Source organism: Leptonotus elevatus, chromosome 10 (assembly GCF_054856555.1).
Source record: "Leptonotus elevatus isolate MCC_2025b chromosome 10, RoL_Lele_1.0, whole genome shotgun sequence".
In the NCBI taxonomy this organism is placed as follows: domain Eukaryota; kingdom Metazoa; phylum Chordata; class Actinopteri; order Syngnathiformes; family Syngnathidae; genus Leptonotus; species Leptonotus elevatus.
Window position 1 is genome coordinate 1,183,211 of NC_141248.1, and position 9,175 is coordinate 1,192,385.

At 36.8% G+C, this 9,175-nt stretch overlaps 1 long non-coding RNA gene across 1 annotated transcript in view; it reads right to left on the bottom strand.

Moving 5' to 3' along the window:
- Positions 1-15: 15 nt before the first annotated feature.
- The window catches only part of LOC147166716 (uncharacterized), a 50,569-nt gene continuing 41,409 nt past the window's right edge, over positions 16-9,175 (bottom strand). Inside the window, exon 4 of the long non-coding RNA XR_015096319.1 lies at positions 16-1,222. This is a non-coding gene — a long non-coding RNA (uncharacterized LOC147166716). The remainder of the gene's footprint in view (positions 1,223-9,175) is intronic.

Consider the following 9,175-nt stretch of genomic DNA (forward strand, 5'->3'; position numbering starts at 1 on the left):
CTTGGACACGGAAGATTTTCTTTAAAATCAAGATACATTTTATTTTGTTTCTTAAAAAACAAACGTTACAAAAGAAATTCATATAGAACTAATACAATAAACAAGAAAGATAAACCACAAATTTGAGAAAAAAAAATGCATTTCTTAAAAAAAAACATTACAATGGTGCCTGCCTGGTACAAATTATTAAATGGCTACAGTGAGAAAGTAGGGATTGTGGATGGTGCATGGTTAGAAATCATGAAGCAGAAGAAATCATAAATGAAAGCAAAAAGGATAAAAAATTTGACCTTCTCTAAAGTACGCAAATAGGAAATTGTACATAAACGCATGCGGGATGAAGTGTGATTTTCTTATGTAGCTGACAGCAGAACTATCACAGTGATTTATAAAGTACATTCAACCAAATTAATAATTTCCAAAATTGCAAGCTTCATTTTATTTGTATTCTCTTGGTTTACTGCTCCACCCACAAAGCAGAAAATAAAGATAAAACAAAACTTTAACCCAACAAAAAAAACATTTGTGGTTTCTTAATGTAGCAATGGTAAAATTAAAAACAACACATTTTAGTTTAAAAGTAAAATGTCTGTAAACCCCTTTACTGCACATGCTGGATTGGTGTAAATGTAGTGCCTTACAGATACCAACGGGGAAAAAACAAGAATTGCATTTTGAGAAGAAAAAAAAAAGAACATAAATGAAATAATTTGTTTACACAGGACGGATTCTCTTAATGAACCAGAAACAAATAAGACTGTTTCAGAAAAGCCATAGAATATCTTGTCCTCTTAGTAGAAAATGGAGAAATCAGGAAGGTCAAAAGAATGGGTGAAGCGTGTGATATCAGATGATCATATGGGTAGTCTGTGATCCATGCTCAAGGTGAGTGGAGAGAAAAGACAAGCACATTTAGTCCAAACCATGTAGCCAGGCCACCAAGAGGACAAAAAACAAAATTAAACATGGACACTATGGGGAAGGATCTAGTCTTCCCCAGAGGGTGCTTCCTCCTCTGAGCCGCCCTCTTCCTCTTCATCTTCCTCTTCAGCACCCTTCTTTGTCATTTTAGGAGCGACGGGTGAATCTTTCTTCTCAGTTTCCCCCTCTTCTTCCTCAAAGGGGCTTTCATGATCATCTTCTTCCTCTTTGGGTGAGCTCTTTTCCAGAACCTTTGTGCTGGTTTGGCCTTTCCCCTTACCTTTCATTGGACTGGGATTTACTACGAAAGCAGAGGGAAGAACAATATGGTTAACTACCGTAAACTACCGTGTATAATAAGTGTCCGTGTATAATACCCCCCCACCCCCCCCCCCCCCCGCCAAATCCACCTTAAAAAGAATTTTTTTATCTGGTCCTGTGCAAAAGTTCCCTCTAAGCTGCGTGCGTGAGCAATCGCTCAGTGCCTTCCTCAGCGCACAGCAAAAAATCCTAATCTGAGCTGTATTTACTGTTTGTATTTTCATTATTATCTTCCTATAAAGAAATTGAAAACTTCATTTTGCAGTGGGGGAAAAAAATGTGACAAAAAAAAAAAGGTTAAATGCAAGGTGAACACCCATGTCGTGTAATTATTGTGGGACGGAGTGGCTCCGCCTATAATGAATGAGCAACACGAGGCTACGGTGACGCTGGCACGTACTGTAACGCGTGATTGGTTTGGGCCGAGTACAGCCATGGGCGGGCGCTACTGGATAGCCAAGCATGGAGCAAAAATAGGCTGAATGTCCACATGTACTTGCTTTATTCAAAGACCCCAAAAAAGTATCATGTGTCACGATAAGGTGTACAGTTTGGTAGATGAGTGCTCAGGTCCACGGCATAAAAACTGAAAAGCAAAATGAAAAAGTGACAGCATGACAAAACAAAAAGGCACATATGGTCCCGTGTGGTGTCGGGGATCACCTTATCACATGGCTTTATATGTAAGTCTGTGCCTTATCATCTTGTATCGCCAGAGTAGAGAGGCAGGAGGAAGTAGTTTTGGGGAAACGAGGCGAACGCGTGGAGATTTGGAGACGTCTAATTATGCCGATGTCACGTCATTGCCGTGCATGATAAATGAACCACCTGCGGGGCTGAATTTCTACTATTATCCCAAATCTCAACTTAATACTTAATGTTTCAATTTAGTTTTCAATTATACTTCATCTATCACTATTATTTGTTAGACCAATGATCAAGTTTACTTTATTTAGGGATGGGTACCTTTCACATTTGAACCGGAACTGTTCCAATACTCGGTACCTGGGTATCGATACCGGTACCAATTTTCGGTACTTTTCTACTCGCTTTTTTTATTTGTTAAATTTTATTTATTAATTTTGGTAGTAGTAAATGTTCATCATTGATTAATAGTAAACTATTTTTTTTTTAAATAAAATTATCAGTTACCTTTCAATATATAAAACTTGACAAATCAAAAATAAAATAACATTTCATTCAAATGAGCCAGAGTGGAATAGTAAAAATAAAGGTTTAACATTTTAAAATTACTGAAGTATAATTAATAAACATAAGTTAATATTACAAAAAAACAAAGTGTGAATCAAAGTCCTGTGCAATGAACAGCAGTAAATATATAAATTAATAATAATTGATGTTAGTTTCTTGTGCAGTTTTGCAAGAACGTAAAGTTTGAACCCACGTTGGACTCAAATATAAGTAAATGACAGTTGGAAGAGGACATGACATAAACAAAGAAAATAATTCAAATTAATCATAAACGTGGTCACCACAAGTATATCCAAATTACAATGTCTATATACCTTAACGATGGTGAAGCCGTGTCCCTTCCGGCATGATTTGATTGGTGGGGGAAGACGTGCGCGGGCTCCTCATACAGCGAGGATGCCGCCGACACCTCCCTCTCAGGCGTACATTGTCAGCCTGCACTGGCATACATCAGAAACTGTATTTCTTTGGCTTGGTGCCGCAAAAATCTCGCTCGTTTCCAAAACCCGTGAATATATTTTAGCGTGTGAAATGCACCATGGAAAATCATCAATTCTTCCACTCCCACACAGTCACAACTTTGAAAGACGTGCTTCAGAACCGAAACATGGCACCGTTTGATTTTACGTGAATCAATGCTCGGAAGCACCGGCCCAAATCGGTCCATACCACAAAAAAGTACCATTTACGGTACCCATCCCTAACTTTAATACATAAAAATACTACCTTGTGTTACTGTTATTGATTAGAGGAACACACATTGGCATTTGGCAATATAAACTCATCTTTCCCTTGTGTGTAAATTAATTTGAGTATGTAGATAATTTCATTCGTGTACAGCCTGGGATTATTTATTTGCTGGACCAAATATCAGTTTAAATATTTATATTTGAAAAATAGATCTTGATACATATATGAATCAATGGCAGTGATCTCCCACCATAGAGTGAAAATATTCCACATTATACCCCACAATATTTCGTTTAAGGTCCTCATTTCAAGTTAACTTTACCAACTATAGTTGCAAATTTAGCATTTTCTTTTTACAATCTCAAAATCATTACATAAATGAATCCCCAATTTAAAAAAAAGTAACTTAAAAGTAACTTAAACTTTAGTAATTCATTACTGTATACAGACGGTAATATTGTAAATCAACTTATTACTTTTAAATGGAAGTAACTAGTAATTTAAAATATATTACATTTTGGAAGTAACTTTACCCAACAGTGCTAAGCACTGATAAGACTGCAAGCAACAACCGCTCCATTCAGGAAGTCCAAATATGGGCGTAGTTTATGAGCCCATAAACGAGGCTTGTCACACATTTAACAAATTTTTGTGTTTTATTAAATGACATGCTTTCCATTATTTTTGAGTGAACTATGTAGGACCATATTTACACAAATTGTATTGAGACCAGTGTTGTCACGATACCAAAATTTTGACTTCGACACTATACCTGCATAAAATACCTCGATACCGGTTACTGAAACGGTTCCTCGACAAAACTAAAACATCAGCAAAAGCAGAAAATTAAAACTGACAAAAGAACTTCAAATAATTTTTATTCATTATTAATTCAAAATATTGGAATGCATATATGTTAATTTATTTACATAATGTATATATTTATGTTTATATTGTATGTGCTTTCACATTGCATGCTATATTCTTGAAGTACTGTATTTGACTGCATTTGATGTTATCCGTTTTAAATATTGGCAATACAGTGGCCCTCCAATGACTCAATGTAACGTTGCTTGAGTGTGCGTGCATGTCTCTGCTCTTCTCCATTTCGCTCCCAATTAGTCAAATGCGTAATCAAATACTACAAACTGGGAACAAAATAATTCACACTCCACTTATTTTTAAGGGAAGTGTCAAAAATGTGTCACAACCTGTGTCTGTTGCTCTGTCAGTCATTTGAGCTTTTTTTTTAATGCATAACTGTGATTTCCTACTGCAGGAATGATTGCTGCTTTTTTTTCTGCTTCTCCACGAAAAACATTTGCTCTTGTTACAAAAAAATTGAAGACCACACGTGTTCTTCATGTGTTTATTGAAAACATACGTAGGCAATGCCAATACTGTCACGTGGCTTCCACTCCCGTGGAGCCTTAATTAGCGTGCCATACTTCTCAACGAGGAGTGGACGGCCAGCGAGCGCTACACTAATAAGCTTTAATACGCTTAATTAGCGCTTCATGCTTCTCAGCGAGGAGTGCACATCCAGCGAGCGCTTCAGTGCGTGAAGCCATCTTCCTGCGCCCTCTCGCACACACGCTGAAAGAGGCGTGTCGCTTACTTAAGGCGTTTTCCACATATCTGTAGACAAGCGGCCATGTGTGTGGGTGTGTGTGTGTGTATACCTACCTTTAAAACAGAGTTGGCGGGCTGTCTCGTATTAATTTTTTTAAGTACCGGTACTAAGGAAAAATGATACCGAGCCGTTTTTGACGCCAAAACATCGAGATACGGTACTGGTACTGGTATCCCGTGCAACATTAATTGAGACTTTATTATGCTTAAAATGTGTGCTAAAATAAAAGTAACAAACAAGGGCTGATTCTATTCGTGTCACAAATCTGATATGTTCTATTTTGATGCACAAGTGGTTTTAAATTGTTTGTAACATACCTACTCATGTAACTTATGATCTCAGCTTTTAAACACGTGTGTTACTAGTTTGGCTGCCATGTGCATGTCCGATGTTGCTAAGGACTTATACTGAAAATTAATGGACTAACAATTCTTACAGAGGTTAGAAGTTTGCATTTTACAGCCAATTTTGTCCCGATGGGCTTTGTTTTCATTTCATCATTCATGATTCTGACAACATGATGCAGACAAATCTTTGAGAAGCACTCGCAGATATCACTTATAAGAGAAAATTAATAAAAGCATCCCTACCAATGAAATGTGCATGTAGCGCTTCTTGCTGACTTATTGGTGCAACCAAATGCCAGACCCTGTGGCATTTTTGCCACAGAGACAGTAAATATCATGAAAATGCTGCGGGGAAAATCAATATTTTCAAGTTAGGTGTGCTGGTATGTGCTTAGTGAATGGCAAAGTAAGATGGCCGCTGGTGGCTTCACTTGTTGATACGGTGAATAAGTGGCATTGTAAGTCTATTCATATACAAGTCCGTAGATGCTGCTTACCGTAGTCCAAGGAACGCTCAAGAAGTTTGTGTGAATGCACAGACACATGGAAAAAGTAGAGGAAACATTGGTCCTGTGTATAATACCGTACCCCGCTGGTGTAAATTATTATCATCTGGTCGCATTTGTGCATGTTTTTAATGCTTCCATAACAGTCTTACTATACATTATATATAATGTATAGTTACTAATCTTAAGTAAGATATTTCTTAAATGTAACCTAAATTTGCTTATTTTGCTTTGACAAGTAATTTTTACTTAAAATAAAATTGTCAGACAAGATCATTCTGCTTAATTTAAGATACTTATTACTTAATTATCTTATTTTATCAAGCAATCTTGGCATTGAGTGTTAACAGCCATTTTTAAGTACTGTGAGGCTTAAAACAAACATTTTAAGATGACTGACCAACATCAAGGGCCCTGAACTGGGATTTCATAAATTGAATTTTCTTATTTTAAGATTTTGCATAATCTAGTAATAGTAATAAGATAAACGGAAAAAATACAAGTCTAAAAAACAATCTGACAAAAGTGCAATACAGCTCTTTAATGTAAGCATTTTTTCTTGTAAAAATCAGTTAAAGTGGTTTGTTTTGTTTAGGGGTGTTAGAAAAAATCTATTTGGCAATATATCGCGATATTACAGCGCACAATTCTCAAATCGATTCGATATGCGGCCGAATCGATTTTTAAACAAATTTTTAATGGGAATATTCAACAAAATGTCTTACTTAGGGTTAGGATTCACACATTAAGCAAGAATGTTATATTAATGGAACATTAAGCCTTAATATTTTATTTCAGTGCTGTTCAAACATGAAACAGACTGCAACCTGTTTGTTAAATGCAGGGGCTCAGTTATGAGTCTGAATTTTCAGATAAATACATTTTCATACAAATCTTACAGTGTACATGTACAAGTTTACTGATTTGTATTTTCTAAATTAGAGTAAAAAAATAAATAATCGCAATCATTTAAAAAAAAATTATTGCGATGTAGACATTTCTACATACAAATGGCAGTTGTGTTAAGTTAAGCCTATTTTAAACACTATATGACAAACTCACCCGTGAACGCGATTTAGTAATCAACATTGTCATAATAATGCGGCACACATATAATGCCTGAGAGTTACATTTGTTATACAGTGGTACCTCGCTACTTCGCGGTTCACTTATTGTGGATTCACTCTATCGCCGATTATTATTTGGGTCCATAACGCATACATTGTGGAGTTGTTACAACAGCGTTTGCTCGTCCGCCATTTTTTTCCATTCTAACCGTCTGCGTATCCTACACACGGACATATATGAATGGACTGTCAATAGGTCCCTCACAGCTGAAGCCAGAGGGCAGCTATCTTGCATTGCCACTTTTTATGATAACTTCTGTTATTTTGTCGCTGAAAACTCGTCCGCCATGTTTTTCCATTCTAACCGTCTGCGTATCCTACACACGGACATATATGAATGGACTGTCAATAGGTCCCTCACGGCTGAAGCCAGAGTGCAGCTATCTTGCATTGCCACTTTTTCTAATAACTTCTGTCATTTTGTCGCTGAAAACTCTGTTTCAGTGTGTGTGTTTAACCTGTATGGAGTAATGAGAGCCTAGCAAAAAACTAACTTCACTGTTTGCATCGACCATTCAGAGTATATTAGGGCTGGGTTAAAAATTTTTAAATTATATATCAAATCGATGTTCTTTTTCAAGTCTGATATTGATTCATAAAACCATTTATTGATTATTTTAATCTCTTTTTGCCATTCATTTATAAGAAAATACAATTTTAAAGGCAGAGTTTATTTTATTTGATTGTTTTCTTGACATTTACTGTTCACATGAATTTACAAGTATTTTCTTACATTTATGAAAGAACTGACTTGTACTTAAAGACAATTCAGAATAATTTTCTTTTATATTTACAATAATTGAACTCGTCCTTGTGGATGCCAATATTTGCCAATGCTATAAAGTAATCCATTTTTTTTTTAGCTTCATCATTCCACTGTGAAGCAGATCATCTGCAACTAGAGAACACTGAAAATTACTACAATCCTGCCTAGAAGTGGTTGACCTTCTAAAATATCAGCAAGAACCACAAGAAAAATGATAATTCAAGTAAAAAGCCAACTCGAACATCACATCAATGGATTTGCAGACCTCTTTTGTTGCATCTGGGACACATGTGCATGCTTCAACAATCAGAAGAAAAGTCAATCGACAAGGCTTTCATGGAAGGCTTGCTAGTTAGAAGCCTCTGCTCACAAAAAGATTAAAGCTGCCCATCTCAACTTTGCCAGCGAGTACCTGGACAACACTGAAGCTTTTTGGAAGTCCCTTTTGTAGACAGATCAGTCCAAAATTGAACTGTCATGTTTGGTGAAAAGTCAACATTGCATACCAGGGTGGTGACAATGTTAAGTTCTGGGCTGGATTTTCATCCTCAGGACCTGGACAACTCCACATAGTCCAGGGAATCATGAATTCAGAGGAATATTGTGAAATCCTGGATCATAACCTGAAGTCGTTCTTTGTGAAGTTACAGCCTGGTAGTAGATGGATCATGCAACATGACAATAATCCAAAGCATTCCAGCAATACAACCAAGGAATGTCTGAAGAACAACAAGATTCATGTTCTGGATGTGCCCAGTTAAAATCCTGACTTAAATTCTTTCAAAATACTGTGGCGGGACCCGAAGCGGGCAGTTTATGCTAGACGCCCATCCAACCTCTCTCAATTGGCTGCATTTTGCAAAGAAGAGTGGCACAAATTACCCCAAAGTAGATGTGAAAGACTGATAAATCACAAAAAAAAAAGTGTTTGGATGAAGTTCTCATTGCAAAAGGAGGTGCAATGTCTGATTAAGTGAGAGGTTCACATACTTTTTGCACCCAGACAATATCATTATTTTTGTTCAAGTCCATTATTTTCAATGTCAGCATTGTAGATTGGGGTATGACTAAACATTTCACAAGGTTATTTTAATATTTTATACAAAAAATCTGACCATGCCTGCAGGGTTCACAAACTTTTGAGCAACACTGTATGTAGGACTTCTCCCAGACTTATTGATACAACTATATGTCATACAGGGTGGTGAGCAGCAATGCAAGATGACTGCCGGTGACTTCACTTGTCCAGACTAAGAGACATTGACAATCCATTCATACATAAGTCTGTCAGCTTTCAACGCATGGAGGGGCGTGGTTGTTGAAGTGATGTTGCCGTGTGGAGCTGTGCGGACCTCGTGGACGCATCAAGCATAATCCAAGGCAAATATCTCAGGTAAATAAAGCACCAACTTTCCTCTTTTGTTGGGATGGGCATTGCGCCTGAACAGCGTATTCTGTGCTACAACTACTGATGTGTTTAAGTTACACAAAAAATGTCGGAACTTCAATCAACCCTCTTTCTCAAGTCGGATCTCCAACTCAGCAAGGCAAACGAATCTTTCAAGCCAGACATGCTATCTGCTAATCATATGAACATTATAGTTCCATGTTTTGTTGTACATAAAATAAGGATGGGAAAGCTGTTTTTGCTT